The 17,119-nt window shown below is 47.1% G+C and overlaps 1 protein-coding gene across 6 annotated transcripts in view; it reads right to left on the bottom strand.

Moving 5' to 3' along the window:
• Positions 1-8,215, bottom strand: part of MAP3K2 (mitogen-activated protein kinase kinase kinase 2) — an 89,882-nt gene extending 81,667 nt beyond the window's left edge. For 5 of the 6 annotated variants that reach the window (XM_043524987.1, XM_043524989.1, XM_043524991.1 and 2 more), the window contains exon 1: positions 7,741-8,192. The gene's annotated coding sequence lies outside the window, so the exon portion shown is untranslated. Of the gene's footprint in view, positions 1-7,740 lie in introns of all 6 variants that reach the window. The other variant, XM_037911929.2, reaches the window with a different exon arrangement.
• Positions 8,216-17,119: the final 8,904 nt, after the last annotated feature.

Here is a 17,119-nt window from a genome sequence, read left to right as displayed (position 1 = left end):
TGATCCTCCTCAGGTAAGTGCCAGCCCCACCTCCTCCTCTCCCCCCGCCCAAGACCACAGCCTCAGCCCGTTTGGAGGCCAGAAGCCAAAGCTGGGCAGTGCAGGTCAGCTGCTACACTGGCTAGTGTCATGGTCTGGATGGCCACAGCGCTCCCCCATCTCCTCCTCCTGCTGAGTCTGCTAGTGCCCGGAGCTGTGGCTGCACCTGAGCACCGCATCACTCTTTGACTGCTTGCAGCCAGTATGAGCGGCCCAGGCAGGGAGACCCGGCTCCAGGGCCAGCAGAGCCCTTGGGGAGCAGTTACCACAGGGTGCAGGGCCCAGAAGCCCAGGGCAGAGTGAATCAGTCTGGGCTGCTGTGGGAACCTCTGGACCCTCCACCTGCCCTGGGCAGCGTGCCACAGCAGAGACACGGGCGGGGGGCTGCTCTCCGGCCTCCCTCTGCCCCTCAGCTGCTGAAATGAAAGGACCTCCCCTGCTTCAAGCGAGACCCGGGGTGTTACCAGCTGAAGGGCTCGCCCACTCCCTGTTACAAACCCCCTTCTCAGCAGACCCCACCTGGCCGTGGGACAGGTGGCAGCTGCCTGGCCATGGCGGGGTTGGTCCCAGCCTTTCACCCCACATCACAATTCCGCCTTGAACCTGACCTCTGACTAGGAGCAGCAATGGCCCAGTAGCCTGAGCACAGGACGGGAATAGCCTTGGTGCTGTGCCTAGCTCTCCCATTATTTGCTCATGACCTTCTGATTACTCAATTTTAATCAAAGTGGACACTGATTTGGAGGCGATCACCCATAAATGCCACTTTTGGAAGATGTTGGCGTTCAGTGCAGTGCCTCTGGAAATCAGGCATAAAAGTGTCCCCAGTTAGGCATCCAAAATTACTGACAGCACATTAAAAGTTTTGCTCTGAAACTCCACCTCAGTTACTCCATCTGTAAAAGGGGAACAATGCTTGAAACTTCTGTCAAAACCTCTGACACCTACTGATGAAAAGTTCTATTTAAGTGCAAGTAATAGTATTAAAATTAGAATCTATACACACAGTGGTTCTTTTATTAACGGTCTTCCAAGGGTCCAGGGAAAAAATAAATTTTCCTACTACAAGCGGTAGTAGATAATAGTTAAATTGTTTTCAAACATATCCTGTTACAAACACTTCCCATCCCAGACCTCTCACCTCCCATTCCCTACAGAAACTCAGGGCTTGTCTACACTGGTAATTTACAGCGCTGCAACTTTTTCGCTTAGCGGTGTGAAAAAACACCCCCGAGCGCAGCAAGTTTAAGCGCTGTGAAGCAACAGTGTGGACAACTGGGAGCTACACCCCTTGTGGAGGTGGTTTTTTTAGAGCGCCAGGAGAGCTCTCTCCCAGCACTGTGCCGCAACTACACAAGGTGCAGCAACACTTTAGCATTGCCAGCTTAGACTAGCCCTTAGTAATGTTTGGTTAACTGAAGAAGTAATGTAAAGGCATTATTAAAGATACAGGATCAAAATAAGCTTGCTTTAATTCGGTAGGCAGGTATGCATGGTTTCTTCCAGTCTGCTGTTTAATTTTAAACTATTCCTAGCCATTACAGTTGTGAAGAGTGTTCTGAATACAAACGTGATGCAGTGGTGTCATGCTGTGTTTGCAAAAAGCAGCTCCACTGCCCCAGCTGCTGCTCAGAACTTTCCCAAGCAGCAGCACAATGAAACTTGGGAAATTCTGGCTACTGTCAGTGATGCTGTATAGAACTCTGTGGGTAGTAAAGAAAATGAGCTGCAAAGGAAAGCTATGTGAAGCCCTAGTTTTGTGTTTGTTAGTACCATATCTTTCCACACAAACCACTTTGATTCAAGACCACAAAACGGCACGGAGAGATTAGTCTTCTTGTGTGTTAGAAAACACAAACTCTTCTTTGAAAATTGTCCATACGGATCCCCATTCTGAGAAAAATATGCTCCCAGAAACCTCTAGTAAGCAGCAGCTATGGAGGGTCACTAATGCTGGTTAATCTTCTAAGAAGAGGGATTCACAGGGTAACTATGGGAAGAACAACTCCTCACTCATATGGATCCACCCTCTTTGACCACCTTCCCCATTTTTTAAGTCTCCAGTTAAGGATTCAAGAACTAACAGAGTGAACTAAAACACAAATCGGACCCCTCTTGCTCTCAAAACCAGAGTGAGCGAGAAGGATGAGAAAGCACAGGGACATAACCAGGGTGGGGCAAGTGGGGCAGCCGCCCAGGGCACAGAGCAACGGGATGCAAAAATGACAAAAAAATGGTAGCGGGGCTGATACACTCCCTCACCCTTTGGAAGCAGGGCAGAGGTGCGTTACAGCCCCACCGTTGAGTCAGTAGTACAGCCCTGGCTATCGGGGCAGTGCAGCCTAGCGGCCAGAGTCAGTAGTGGTGGTGGCCAGGATAGGAGGACCTGGGCCTGCCCTCTCCACCGGACTGCTTGGCGGGGATCCTACCAAAACACGATGAGCCCGTCTATGGTTCTACAACCGCTTCCCTGCAACATTTCCCTGAGTCACTTCCTAACCGATTCTCTGCAGTTTGCTGTCTCCAAGTCTCCACAGTCTCTCCCCTCTCTGCGGGATCCCGAGCCTGTGTGTCGGGGTCCATCTGCGTCTTGCTGGCCTCCTGTTCCTGGAGTGCAGGCGGTCCTACCACAGGAGTCAGTTGTGCACCTCCTTCCTCATCGGCGGTCAGTCCCAACTGAGCTGCTCTGCTGCCTTTTATATCCTGTCTCCAGCTGGAGCATAGCCAGCAGAGCCATGGGGGCGTGGCCTCCTTGGCCCAGAGAGGAGGATTAATCCCTGCTGCATGCAGGGCTGATGAACTCAGTCACACACCCTCTCCTTAAGATGGTATCTGGGAGCTGTCTTCCTTGCCCTTCTTCCCCTCCCTCACGGGAGAAGTCATCTGCATTTGCATTGGCCTTCCCTGGCCAGTGCAGCACACGGAAGGCATAAGGTTGGAGGGAGAGGTACTACCGCATGATTCACACATTGGTTTCCTTCATACTATGGATCCGTCGGAGGGGTGCGTGGTCAGTTACCAAAAGAAAGGGGTTCTCTAAGAGGTAATACCTTAAGGTGTCGACCGCACACTTAACGGCAAGGGCCTCTTGTTCTACCGTGGAGTAGTGGGTCTCCCGGGGCAACAACTTGTGGCTGAGGTACAGGATTGGGTGCTCCTCCCCCTCTAGTTCTTGTGACAACACTGCTCCCCGTCCTGCCTCCGAAGTATCTGTTTGAAGGATGAAAGGTTTTGGGAAGTCAGGCTGGGACAACACTGGCTCTCGTAGGGCTTGGAAGATGGCCTCACAGTCCTCTGACCACTGGACTTTCCGTAGTTGGGAGTTTTTTGTCAAGTCCATCAGTGGAGTGGCAAGTGTGGTGAAGCTGAGCACAGATGGTAGTAGTACGCAGCCAGCCCTAAGAATTTCCGTACTTGTCCCTTTGTCCTGGGGGTGGGGTAGTCCCATAAGGCCTGCACCTTTTCTATTAAGGAGCATAGCTTTCCCTTACCCACAGTGTAGCCCAGTTAAGTCACCTCCCGCTGGCCTAAATTACACTTGGCCAGGTTTGCGGTGAGGCCCGTGATTCCCAGGGCTTACAGTACGCTGATGAGATGTTTCTTTCAGCCCATGCTATAGTCAACAATATCATCGACGTACACAGCAGCATACGAATTATGGAGGCTCAGTATTTGGTTCATAAGCCGTTGGAAGGTGGCTGCAGCCCCATGCAACCCAAAAGGCATCATGGGGGACTGGTATCTTCTTGGGGAGCGGACGGTGTTTATTTCTCACTTTCTGTCCAGGGATGGTGGCGATGTGATGGCTTCTCACATTCGTTCACATTCACACATTCGTTCTCCCTGACCAGGCTGGCAAGACGGACAGGAAGGCTGACATTAGCAGTCATATCTGATCCTGCTATTCGGGGTTGAGCTACTGGATGATTGCCACTTGCCCTGGTTCAGAGGGTTTGTCGGCCAGCAGCCCCAACTAGGGTTCCAGGAGGTATAGTGCAATCATCAGGCCTTCCCAATCCTTCCAGGCCTTGAGGAGGTTCATGTGGTAAAACTGTGCGCCTCTCCTGAGTCCTGGTAGCCGTATCTTGTAGTCAACAGGCCCAACCTATCTAGTTACCTTGCAAGGGCCCTGACACTTGGCCAGCAGCTTAGACTCTGAGGAGGGTAACAACAACAGGACTTGGTCTCCAGGCTCAAAGGTCCTCATCTTCATTCCCCTGTTGTACTGGCTCTCTTAGGCACATTGGGCCCGCAACAGGTTCTACCACGCCAAGGTACCCAAGATAGGGGGACCCAGGTCCACGCTCTCCACCGGGTCCTAACCGCCACCAGCTCGTCAGGGATCCTACCGAAATACGCCGAGCCCATCTATGGTTCTACATCCGCTTCCCTGCACTGTTTCCCTGGGTCGCTTCCTACCGGATTCTTTGCAGTTTCCTGTCTCCGGACCTCCCTGGTCTCTCCCCTCTCTGTGGCATCCCGAGCCTGTGTGTCAGGTTCCGTCTGCGTCTTGCTGGCCTACGCTTCCTGGAGTGCAGGCGGTCCTACATCAGGAGTCAGTAGTTCACCTCCTTTCTTATCGGCGGTCAGCCCTAACTGAGCTGCTCTGCTGCCTTTTATATCATCTCTCCAGCTGGAGCATACCCAGCAGAGCCACGGGGGCATGCCCTCCTTGGCCCAGAAAGAAGGATTAACCCTTGCTGCACCAGTGCTGGTACATCCCATCACAGAGTGCAAACATGTTTACTCACCCTGGGTGCTAAAATGCCTAGTTATGACTCTGATGCAATCCATAATTTTTAGTGTCCACCAAAGTTATGAATTATCCGTATGGTAAGGGACTGAACTTCTGCTCTACCACAGACCTAATATGATGCTAACGTGGAGAACTAAGAGTTTTCCCACCGACTCCACCTCAAAGAATTATTTCACAACAATGACACTCTACTCACAGTTACCATGTCCCCACAGATATCATAAGGAAAAAAGTGATCTAGCTGACCACCACAGAGCAGATGAAACCACACTCTTGATCGTTACATTGATTGCTTCAGGAAAAAAAATCCTAAACAAACATCACATCAACCAAAATCTCTCCAGCTCCGAGAGGACAGCTATACAGTCCCTGAAATCTAACCACCAGACAGAGATCAAACCAGAAGACAAAAGAAGGCACCACTGTAGTCCTCAACTATGATGACTACATTAATGAGGCCAACCAACAAGTCTCCAACACCAGCTTCTATGAAGAACTAAAGGTGACTTCAGACCACGATTTCCCCAGGAATTTAAGGATATCAGATCCTTCCCCAAACAACTCCAAGAGAAACTCTACAAACTCATCTCCCACAAACCTGCTCCGGGGAACTTTTACATGCTTCCTAAGATACACAAACAAGAGAACCCAGGCAGACCCACCAGATCTAACCATGGCACTCTTACTGAAGGAATATCAGCACTGTTAGAAACCATCCTCAAACCTCTCATCACACAAAGGTTCAGCTTCCTCCAAGACACTGACTTCCTCCACAAACAAGACAACATTAACAACCGCAGTCAGAACAGCATTCTTGCCACTATGTATATGTCACCTCCCTATACACTATGCACTGTCGTTATTTCTAAACAAAGTTTCCTTTCACACTTTCATTTAGAACTCTCTTAAACAACTGGAGACAAACTATTTAAAAACGTGGATATTTTCTTCACAATAGCCCTCCATTAATGTCATGTAAACAAATGATACAAAGAATTTCACAAGACAAACAGGATATACATATTTTCTCCAAATATAAGTCGATTTGTAAAATACCAGCTTGTCATTCTGCTTTATGAAAACCTAGATGGCCCTTTTACTCTGTATTTAGTGACACTAACAGCTGACATTACCAGTTTGCTTCAATGTGTCCTATGTCGTGGTTGTTACTGAAACAAATGTCCAGGGAAAAAACCAAGTATTAGTTACAAGATGTTCACATTTTTAAATACTGTGTGTGTGTGTCTGTGTGTGGAGAGAGAGAGAGAAAGTGTATATCAAAGAAAATATCAATTTCCCATATTTCTTACTATGTTGCTGTTAATGAGGGAGTTTTTTTAGTCTCAGAAACATTCTATAAAAAATTTCATCATTGCAATGTAGTGTCCAGAGTCTTTCCTAACAACTTCTTCATTTTCTTCTCCCTCCAATAAAATAAATGAATCACAGATTTTTCTGCTATTTCCCCCCCCTTCCCTAACAAGTGCCACTCCACAAGAGAATCCAAGATGTTTTGCAAGACAAGCATGGAGACCTTCATCTTGCAAATACTAAGCCTTTGCCATATATGTAGCAGTGAATTTCTGAAGGCCTCTTGTACTCAGCAAAATACTGCATTGTTTTAAAGTGAATCTCACAATTTAGAGCTATTTGTGTATACCATAAGCTCCCCTTCTATCAAAGATGCAAGACAGACTTCCCTTATCCTCTTCAACACTCCCCACAAATAGAACTTTAATGATATAATATCCATAATTGCTTAGCACCTTTCATGCTTTGATCTTTAAAGCCAAAAATCTTGTGGCAAACCTTTAAAAAATTGTTTGCCAAGAAAAAGCAGAAGCCAAGGAAATACCTTACATGTATTGCAATGCACTTCACAACTGAGAGGGAAAAAAGAACCTAATGTTCTCTCTTTTCCGACAAAAATACCTGCTGATAGCCAGCCCACATAAACGGCTACAGTGCTGCCACCATCACAGAACTCTTTAAAGGAATGAGACTTAAAGGAAGGAGACTACTTATCTCAATGATGGCATACTGTCAAAAGCCTAAGTGACATTTATAAAAAAAATAAATACATAATATTTTATTATAAACACCCAATTCCATCAAGGCTCTATAATTACAACGTAAACACTACTATTATGTCCGATTAACACACACAAAAGCCACAAACAACTAATTTATTGTGCTATTTTGTTTAAACACCTTTGTTACTTGGTCTGGGGGTTGCCCTGTTACTGTTTGTTTGTAGTAACCCACAAGATACGTTTCAGAGTAGCAGCCGTGTTAGTCTGTATCCGCAAAAAGAAAAGGAGTCCTTGTGGCACCTTAGAGACTAACAAATTTATTTGAGCATAAGCATACTGGTCACTTTCCGGGCATTCAGGAAGGAGCGCTCTGCTGTGAAGAACTCAGCTCATCAAGACCCCCCCATAGTTGGGGACTAGTCCTGCGTTGAGCAGGGGGTTGGAATAGGTGACCTCCTCAGGTCCCTTCCAACCCTGATATTCTGGGATTCTATGATCACCTGACACCAACATGTCATCCCCAAACTGATGTCTCCAGACTCTCTACTCCTCATTGTCTTCTGCACCCCCCTCGACTGCTCGGGTGTCATCCCCCCCAAACCCACCACTGCAATTCAGCAGCTCAGTGGCTCCCCCCCCCCGCCCCACTCCACCTCGGCAGCTCACTTTCCCCCGCCACACACATACTCAGGGTCCCCCTCCCCCACCAGCTCAGGCTCTTCCCCCCCACCCCGGACAGCTAAATGGCTCCCCCTCACCACGGCAACTCAGGGGCCCCTCCCTCTCCCTTCCCCCCAGCTGGGCAGCTCAAGCACCCTCCCCCATACACACATTCAGGCCCCCCCCTCCCCCAGGCAAGCCCCCTCCGGACCTCGGCACCCCCCTCTCCCTCCACACCTGCCACACACCTACCTGGGTCCCAGCCGAGCCCCGAGTGGGGGTGAGGAAGCCGTTGGTGCCCGAGCCCAGGGAGCCCCCCCACAGCTCCCTGCCCGGTGCAGGCCCGGGGGACGCGGGTGAGGAGCAGGCTGGGGGGGGGGGGGGGCGCAGCCAGGTTTCCGGGCACAGGCGGGAGGGGCGCGGGCAGGACCCTGCAGCCCGCCTGCCCCTAGCCCCCCGGGCCGCGGCGGGACTGGGGGGCCTATCGGCGGGGGTGACGGCAGACGAGGCCGCAGCAGGAGACACCCGGGAGAAGGCGGGCAGGCCAGAGGCCGGAGTGGGGGTGGGGGGCCGAAGATGGGGAGCGAGCTGCCACAGGGAGGGCGCCCGCCACCCCTCACGCGGATCGAGGGCAGAAGGGGGAGGGAGGGCGACCCTTCAACGTGAGGCGCCCGCGACCGCCGCTACCGTCCCCGCTGAAAGCTCCACCTCCTCCACCCAGAAACTCGTGACGTAAACCGCAGGGGCCGTCAAAGCCGGGGCCTACGGGGCGGGGAGCGCTTGAGGAGAACGTCATCCCGCCAAACAAGACCTGTAGACGCACGCACAGCACACTAGCCCTCTCGCGCTCCTCACAACGCGACCTGAGAACGCGGGGGGGGGGGAAGTAACGCGGCCCCCGATGCCGCATGCGCAGTGGGAAAGCCGCCCGTTGTTGCGATTCCGGCGCGTGCGCCTGAAGAGCGGCGCGGGAGGCTTCTGTCAAAGCTTCTTCATAGGCAGGGTCGTTGAAAGAACCTGTCTTCGCACTATCTCGCTGTGCGCATGCGCAATTAGACGCTCCTGAGGCGCCAGGATGATGCCCTGTGACCCTTGAGGGCCTGCAGGAGCTGTGGTAGGGCAGCTGGGGGCTGGGTTCTCACTAGCTGCCCTTGGGCCACCATTGGCCTTAGCCTACTGCTGCCAACCCCGTGCCCCTGCCCTAGAGCTATAGGGGAGTCTCCACTCGCTGTATAGGAGCTTTGACACACAATGGGGCAAGAGTGCTGCCAGGCACCAGCACTTAGTTGACATCAGGTTTGGGGGAGGGAGGTGTTCCCCCAAATTGCAGGGACACTCCACAGTGTGGGGGAGAATGGGAGGGTCAGGCAAGAGGAAGAATTTGGGCACCTCTGTTTCTCCACGGGTGTAGGCACTGTTTGCTGGCTATGCACGGTCCTGTCTGCCGCCTTCTGGGCCACCGGCTGAGGGGTGCATTGAAATTAGGCTTGGATGGAGTCGATTTTTAAAGGTAAACATCAATTCTACCATACACACATGCAGCAAGTGATATACAAATATTTCCATCAGTAATTGAAATTTACAGATAAGCAAAATAACTAAAAAGCTACACGAGGACTTGTTAGAGTCAAACTGTACTGATTTAGGCTTTTGAATAAGGCTTGTTCCGAATAGCCTAGCAAATGAATGGTAAAAACAGGTACGGTTTGTTGACTTAAGAATATTTACTTTGTATATTTTGACAATGATGTTAATTTGTTTAAACAGTTTATAAAGCTTTAATTTTTTGACTCTCAACAGTTACTGTCATTAAATTATCTGACCTCCCCAGTTTCTCTCAGCTGTGAAAATCTAAATCTATCAAAATCAGAAAATGCTTAAAGCCCATAATTTCATGCAACTATGAACATTGAAATAGATAAAAGTTTAAAAGAAATGCTTAAACATTGATATCCGTCAAAATTAAAATATAAATTTTTTTGCCAACCCTAAGAATAATGTACCAAAGAGGCTCAAAGAAGGGAGCTTGTAGGGGGAGCAATTTTTTACCACAAAGTGAGACCGTTGCCAATCACACACCAGTACTGTCTCATTGTTTCCTTATACGCCCTATCTGTTTGTATCCATCTGATGTCTTGGACTTTAAGCTCTTTGCGGCAGGGACAGTCTTTTTGTTTGGTGTTTGTACAGTGCCTAGCACAACAGGTTCCTGATCCATGACTGGGGCTCCCAGGTGCTACAGCAATACAAACATAAAAATTAATAAGTGCAAATGCCCCCAAATGCAAGGCAGAATGCACAGACTCTTCCACACAGAGAGCCAGTCAACTTTTCACATTGCTCCTTCACTGTATTTTCTGTGTATCTCACAAAGAGATCATTACCAGTATAGCTGTACTATCAGACAATTCAGGTTTCCCAGTAGAAAAAAAGAAAGTGATTCAGGTTTAAAGTCATATATTTAAGCAGTAATACCAGTGCGTGCCAGTCTATTACACACATCTCACTCTCTTCTTTCAAGTCACGGAGGGTGGGGGCGGGGGAGAATGATTTTGATCAAGAGTAGCATTTAGTGAGCTACCTTTTAACTACCTCAAAGGGGGTTCCAAAGAGGATGGATCTAGACTGTTCTCAGTGGTAGCAGATGAGAGAACGAGGAGTAATGGTCTCAAGTTGCAGTGGGGGAGATTTAGGTTGGATATTAGGTAATACTTTTTCACTAGGAGGGTGGTGAAACACTGGAATGCGTTACCTAGGGAGGTGGTGGAATCTCCTTCCTTTAGAAGTTTTTAAGGTCAGGCTTGACAAAGCCCTGGCTGGGATGATTTAGTTGGGGATTGGTCCTGCTTTGAGCCGGGGGTTGGACTAGATGACCTCCTGAGGTCCCTTCCAACCCTGATATTCTATGATTCTAAGAGGTCAACCATCTCCGTCCTTTTATGACCAAGAGGCAAATTCAGTTACAAGCAACCTAAGGTCATGAGCAAGTTGTTTCTGGACTCCTTGTGTCAAATTGTGCTATCTTGAGAGAGAGGATTGTGACAACTGCACTTGAAATTAGGGGAAGTTTTCAATGACCTCTGAGTAGTGACTTCCTCAAAACCTGTTGTTGAGATTACAAGGCTTCAGATGGTTATTGCATCATTATGTTGATGTTTATGTACTATATCCCCTGGTGCTTCTCACTTTGCTATAGATTTTTGAAAAGGAGATTAGTTTGCCAGCCCATGGCAGAAGGAAAGTTTTAGAGCAATACTGAACTTTACCTTCTGAAGAAATATGGGACCAGATAGTTATTCTCATTAGCAGGATGGTTCTGCAGTTAAGGTGCAGAAATTACCTAAATTAACTGTTCAGCATGCAGGCCAAGACCCGTGAAGGGGGATTGGCATAACGATGCTGAGTCTTGCAGCACCTACCTTTTAGGCACCTAGAAAAATCACAGGAACAACACTTCAGTACATAAAGCCTGAATTAGGTGCCAAACATGTGGCTAATTTACAGTTAAAGTGCAGCTCATAGAGTCCCCCATGTATCCTCCATTCTCTGCCTACCAGACTGGGCAGGGTGGAGCTCAGGCCTTCTGCCCTGCGGCTGGGTGGTGGGACTAGGGGCTTCTGCCCTGTGGCGGGGTCTTTCTCCTGAAGGGAGGAGGTCTAACGGCTTTAGCCCCATGGGAGAGAGTTGGGGCAGAAGCCTCACACCCTGGCAGGCGCCACCCCACGGAGCTGGTTGTGTGTGTCTTGCGGCTCTCGAACTTCTGAAGATTATTGTATGCGATTTGGGGGGATCAGTAATTTTGGCCTTTCCTGTTCTATACAACGAAGCGGGAGAGATAGTTGCCTTACACTGTGATCCACAAAGGCAGCAAGCTACCCAGTGAGACACTGACCAGAGGGATGTGTGCTAAGCCTTGCCCTTTTCTCAGAGGTAGGTGCCAAAGTCCCGCTGTGGGGAGGCGCCTAGCAGTGCTAGCAATCCACGAACTGGCAGAAGATGAGATTTGGCCACCTCAGTTGCGTTCGGGGCCTGAAACAAAATGGCGGGGGAGGGAAGAGGAGGATCTCCCTTATAACCTTTAGCCTCTAGTGAATACGTACTCGGCCTGAATGTGGGAGACCCCCCAATTAAGTCCCTCCTCCTCCTGAGAGGAAGAAGGGATTTGAACAGGGATGTGCCACCTGTCAGGCTAACAGCTAGGTTCTGGAATGTTCTGATGTGGGTCTCCCTCAATCTTGCTGATTGAAGTTGATCCACTTTAATTAATTAATATTAATTGGGCCAGTAAAAATTAGAATGACTATATGGCCTAACGATTAGGGCACTCACATGATAGTTCAAATCCCTTCTTCCCCTTGGCCCTTTTGTGTGAGCTCACTTAAGGGGCCTGCTCCAGTTCGCAGCCTCTGACCACAGCTACCGGATAAGGCCTCCATACATAACTTAGTTGGATAGACACCTGTCTTTCCCAGTTTGGGAATCACTCTGGGGCTTAGGCAAGAGATGGGTGTCTGGATGCCAAGCATGAGGCCATAGTGCGCATGCTCAGGCAGGAGAAGCTGCAGTGTGCATGCCCAGAGGCAGAAGCTCAGTCGCCGAGTTTTAGGCACCTACAGGGTTTGCTAGCAGCCAAGCGGGGATTTTATGAATTGCAGTGGTGCCTAAAAATGGGACTTCAGTGCATAAGTACCTTTGTGGATCGCACGCATCCTTAGATACTATCATGATAGCCATTGTAGAAATCCATGTTTATTTTTCATAAACATTTATGTTACTATAACTCCCGCATGGGGCTCCATTGTATTGGGCATTGTATAGATACACAGATGAGAGACAATTCCTGCCCCAGAGCGTTTACAGTCTAAAAGACAGGAGAAGACAAAGGATTGAGCAGGGACGGGCCAAACAACATATGCACGAACACCAACAACTTTTTTAGTGACGTGTTATTGTCTGGCTTTTTAATTAGGGATAGAGATAGGGGATGAAATCCTGGTCCCGTTGAGGTCAATGGCAAAACTCCCATTGACTGCAGTGAGGCCAAGGTTTCAGTCAGAGCAAGGAACAGCTGGAATGGGGAAATTAGAGAGAGCAAAGGACTGGGAAAAAGGAAAGGGAAGGGGACAGGTAAGAGGGATGTCACACCTCATTACCTGCCTGCTCTTGATTACCAAGCAGGGTACTGTAGGCACCACAGCAGGGAGTATGTCTTACAGTGAGATTTGAAAGAAGATAAGGTAATAACCATATGGATTTTATCAGGGAGTTTTTCCCATGCAGAAGGAGCAATGTGGGAGATATCACAAAAGTGTTTCAGGGAGAAACTGACTGGTGGGCAGAAAGGCTGGGAATGCTCTCAGAGCAATGGTTGCAGTTGTTATTGCAGTAAGTTGTATGCAGTGTTGTTGTAGCCGTGTTGGTCCCAGGATAGTAGAGAGGCAAGGGGGGTGAGGTAATATCTTTTATTAGACCAACCAACTTCTGCTGGTGAGAGAGACAAGCTTTGGAGCAGAGTTCTTCTTCAGATCTGAGAAGGATACTCAGAATGTCACTGTGACAGTCTGTATCCCTATGGTCACCCTTTTTACAAAACTATAATGGATTATGTACAAAGTATACATTGTGAGGTATCATTTTAAAACTCATAATGGGCTGATCATTATTATCCTGGTAAAATATGTGTGGCAACGTTGCATGTAAAGTTATAAGATTCTTCTGTATAACATTACTGAGACATATTTCAAGTTTAGAAAAACAGGCACAAACCAGTTCCTCAAAGACAAAAGGCAAACTGATGTCTCAGGCAGGTGTTAACAAAATCAAATGGACCATCACCTGGTTACATGGCCATTCCTTGGCAGGAAAAGGGGTGTGAGTGAGAAATGTACATCTTGGTAAAGAAACAGCTGTGAGTTTTCGTCGCAGAGATTTTCTGTCTCCTGAACCCCACCTGGAGATGATTCTCAAAGAGGAGGAAAAGATATAAAAATGGGGAACAGATGCCCCAAAGGATCTCTCTCCCTTCATCTCTACTCATGGCATCGACAACACTTGAAAGACAAAAGAAGCATCATTGGACTGGGGATGGATCCTGGCTGAAAGATTCAGCCAGTAAGGCTGTTAGAACATGTGGTGAGAGAGACCTTTTGGTTTGAATTCATTTGAACTTAAGTTAGAATTAATTGTGTTTTACCTTGTATTTTCTTGGAACCAATTCTGACTTTTATGCCTCATTACTTGTAATCACTTCAAATCTATCTTTCTGTAGTTAATAAACTTTCTTTATTGTTTTATCTAAACTAGTGTGTGTTTGGACTGAAGTGTTAGGGAGACTTCATTTGGGATAACAGGGTTTGTGCATATCATTTTCTATTAATGAAATGATGGGCTTTACCTGAGCTTGTATTGTCCAGAAGGGGTGCTGGGCAATACAAGATACACATATCTGGGGGTAAGGCTGGGACTGGGAGTCTGCTGGTGTTGCCCTGCAGTGTAATTCATGGGTGTCTGAATATAGTACTCATACCGGATACCTGGGAGTGATTTACATGCTGAAGGCTGTGTGTGGGCAGACCAGGAGTGGTTGCTCTCACAGCGAAGCAGTGTAAAAGGCACCCTAGGTTAGAGAATTGAGGGGACACAGCTGTCCAGCAGTCCAGATTGTACCCTGGGTAGTGTCGGAATCACAAGTATGAAGTCAAACAGGTAAGTAGTTAGCACACATTCTAACCTATGCTAAGAGACCATTCAAGATGAAATGGCCTGTTAACACCCCTGTAGTCATAGGACAAAGAGGGGGGTTAGCGGATTACAGATTGTTGTAATAAGCCATAAATCCAGTGTCTCTGTTCAATCCATGATTTTTAGTGTCTAGCAAAGTTATGAATTTAACTTCCCAGGCTCATCTTTTGAAAGTGGTGTGCAGGTTTCCTTTGAGGATGAGGACTGATAGGTTAGGTATACAGCAATCCTTTGTGAAAAGTGTTTACCGACAGGTGTTGGGATGGTTTTGACATTTATCAGTTTCCTGTGTGAGTTCATTCAAAAGTGCAGTGATTGTCTTTTTTCACTCCCATAGTTATTGAGGCTTTTAGTGCCCTGGATGAGGTATACCACATGCTGTGATAGGCATGTGTAAGACCCACGTGTTTTGAAAGGTGTGTTGTGGGGCTTGTTTATCATTGTAGCGGTGGAGGTGTGTCTGTAGGTTTTGCATCTGTTCTTCTGGCAGGGTCTGGTGCCACTTAGAGTTGGTGTGTCGTGGTCTGTGTGGAGCTTGCTTCTGATGACAAGGTTGGGGGTTGTTTGAAGGCCAAAAGTAAGTTATTAGACAGATTGATCTAACTAGTAAAGTACAGAAACATTCCTAACAAAGTTTACAAGTTTGAGTGAGCAAAATGTTGTAGGTCTATTATTATTTTTATGCCACTAAGTGTTTTTGGTAGAAACACAAGTACCAAAATAAGAAAAAAAATATTCAGAAAGTATAGTATCTTCTGTTAATGTATATGAATGAAATTACCATAACTTCTGCTAAACTCCTAAAAATATTATTGGTCACACATGATATACATAGCCCCCTGGTTAAAATTAATCCACATAGCCTGATGTAATAATACAATATGCTATTTTACATTTTAGGTCACTTTTTTATATTAAGTGATCTTTAGTCTCATTTGGTATTGTGGGTTTTTTGCTATGCTGGGTGTTTTCAGGTCTTTTTCTGTGTGGATTTTATTGGGAAGAATATAACTAAAAGTCTAGTTTTTGGTGAATGTTTCCTCCAACATTTGCCTTAAAATATGTGTTCATGGCTATTTTAAAAAAAATGGAACTTAATACATGATGTATAAATAGGATGTGCTCCTATTTAAACTAAACTGCTAACAAAGGTTTCCAAAATCTAGGGTGGATAGCTATCCCCACTTCCCCTCCTCACCCCCTGCCCTTAAGTTTGCATTGCTACTAGTTCTGCCTGTTTCTGTGTAGTGTTAAAAATCAGCTCATCTCAAACCCACAGGAGGCTACATGCCAGTGGCAGCGGATCCTGTCTCCCTGCCAGGGGTGCTGTAAGAAAAAGGCTTGTCTTCCTGGGGAAATTTACTAGTATAATTGCTCATGTGGATACTCTTAGGCTATATCTATATTGCACTTTTGTCGGTCGGGGTGTGAAAAAAACAAAAGTTTTATTGACGAAAAGCACGGGTGTGGACAGCGCTTTGTCAGCAGGACACTGACAAAGTTACCACCCCTCGTTGGGGCGGTTTTATTTTGTCGGCAGGAGAGCTCTGCATAGCTAACAGGTGCACTGCTGCAGCAGTATATCTGTGTCACTGTAAGGGATGCAGTGTAGACATAGTCTTATTTTGGAATAAGAGTGTTCTTAGGGGAAGTTATACCTGTTTAACTATAGCAGTATAATTATGCTGGTAAGTTTCCCCGTGTAGACAAGCTCTTTTATAAGGGCCCAATCATTCAAATCCTAAGACGTAGCTAGTAATCTTTCAGTGGGGTTCCTCACATAAGGGCTATGTACATGTCTAAGAGAATTACAGGATAAGCCCATCCTATTTTTATGTGCTTTGAGATCCTTCAAAGGCAAATGCTGTTGTGAAAGATAATTGAAATAGTTCATACAAATGTCTCTTTAAAAGTGCCAAATAAGTACACAATTGATGAGCATCCAAATGAGAGGCATGAGGCTCTGAATCACACTAATGAATAAGGGTCCCATTTAACACTATTTTGTCAGGACCCTGAGAATTAAAGAACAGAGGGTGCACAAGGGTCCTGCCAAGTCAGGCAGCTTCATCCCACAGCAGACAAAGCCTTGCCAGGCATGTTCCTCCTAGCATGCTGAGATGATGACTATCATTGATCAAAGCTCCGTTCAGAACTCTTAACTAGTCAGTAACCAAGGTGACCTTTTGCACTAAGTGACAGGAGAAGAGCCAAGAGAAATGCTGACATTGTGTAATGCTTCTGTATTGTCTAGTACAGTGTTTTTCAACGACCGCTAGCAGATCAATGAGCCACAGCTGCCTACTGTGCTTTGAAAACACATCCAACATTCCCCCCTTTTATTCCTGTTCCAGCCCACAGCCATTTGTCCATTTTAAACATCTTTAGAAAGGAATTTCACTGAAGGGGAAAGAATAGCTCGAGGGTGGGGTATTGAAGGTAGCTTCTACCATCTTAGAGGAACTCTTGCGAGGTTGGAGAGAGCTCATCATTTCACCTTTTTCCCCCCTTATATCTGGCTCAAATCATGCAAACCCTCCTAGCATACAGCTCCCATCCACTGTAATGGTAGTTCAAGGGCTGGGGCACTTTGAAAAGTCAGTGTAGTTCCTTGTGGGTGCCAGTTTTGCTTGTGTCAGAAGAAATAATCCCAGGAGTTCAGAGTCTGTGGTATAAATACCCAGAACACATCTACCTCTTCTTAAATTTAAAAAAAAAAAAGCGCGAGAGAGAGAACACATCACCAGAATGGGCTAGCACTTTTAGAATGACTTCACCTATGCCTTAGCAAGCTGGGTCTATGCCAAGATCTCAGCATTAGGTGTGATTATTACTTGCTAAACAACTTGTTAGCACAGACAAAGTCTCCTGGACTTCCTCCCTTCAGTGC

Source organism: Chelonia mydas, chromosome 11, assembly GCF_015237465.2.
Source record: "Chelonia mydas isolate rCheMyd1 chromosome 11, rCheMyd1.pri.v2, whole genome shotgun sequence".
NCBI classification, from domain to species: domain Eukaryota; kingdom Metazoa; phylum Chordata; order Testudines; family Cheloniidae; genus Chelonia; species Chelonia mydas.
The sequence above is the reverse complement of the archived record's forward strand: the minus strand, read 5'-3'. Positions and strand labels throughout refer to the sequence as shown.